This window comes from Chinchilla lanigera, unplaced genomic scaffold (genome assembly GCF_000276665.1).
Source record: "Chinchilla lanigera isolate Chin_1 unplaced genomic scaffold, ChiLan1.0 scaffold00040, whole genome shotgun sequence".
In the NCBI taxonomy this organism is placed as follows: Eukaryota; Metazoa; Chordata; class Mammalia; order Rodentia; family Chinchillidae; genus Chinchilla; species Chinchilla lanigera.
The window spans coordinates 7,034,763-7,035,697 of record NW_004955441.1 but is presented as its reverse complement, the minus strand read 5'-3'; positions in this window follow the sequence as shown (position 1 = coordinate 7,035,697).

The following is a 935-nucleotide window of genomic DNA, read 5'->3' as shown; positions in this document are numbered from 1 at the left end:
TGTACTACTAGGGATCAAACCGAGGAGCCCATGCATGCTACCTTGCTCATTTATTTTAACCAATATACAGTCTTCCACTTTGTGATCACACAATTTACTTACTCATTTTCAGGTTGACGGAAATTCATGTTATTTTGGATTATTTTTCTGTTGTAGACAATGTTTCAATGAACATGAATTTACATGTCTCCTTCTACATTTAAGGGAGAGTTTTGGGAGGAAATGTATGAAGAGGTAAAATTATTAGACTGTAAAATAAGGGCATCTTTAACTTTTAATAGATCTCATTAAATTGACTCACAAAGTGGTTGTGCCAATTTGTAGATTTCCCAGAAGTATATAAGAATTCTCATCTCTTCTTACCTGTGCAATTCTGATTAGAACTTTGCATCAGCTTAGAATTACCAACACGGAGTCAATATTTACTGAGAACTGGCTGTATGTGTAGGTGATGTTGAATTTGAGTCTTACCAAGAACTATCCCTGCCCAAGCTCAAAGGTAGTATCAAATTGCCAGGAAGAACTGAGAAAGAGCAAAGAAGGAATGGCATAATGGTTAAGGACTAGATGCATACTTTATTCATTTTTGCATCCCCCATATGTAGTACACACTGAAACACAATAATCAAAATCCAGTCAAAATTAAATTAACAAGGATTGACTCTAAAGGCTGACCTGTTTTTGGTTTTTACTTCTCTTTTTTTTGTCTCTTTGAAGCAGGGTCTCACTGTACAGTTCAGGCTGACCTTGAGCTCACTTTGTAGCCCAGGCTGGCCTCAAACTTGCAGCCATTCTCCTGCCTCAGCTTCCCAAGTGCTGGGATTACAGGCATGCATGACTACAACCAGCTTGGTTTTTAGTTCTCTTTTTTTTTTTTTTTTTTTTTTTTTTTTGTTTTTCTCCGGTACCAGGAACTGAACTCACGACCTTGCACT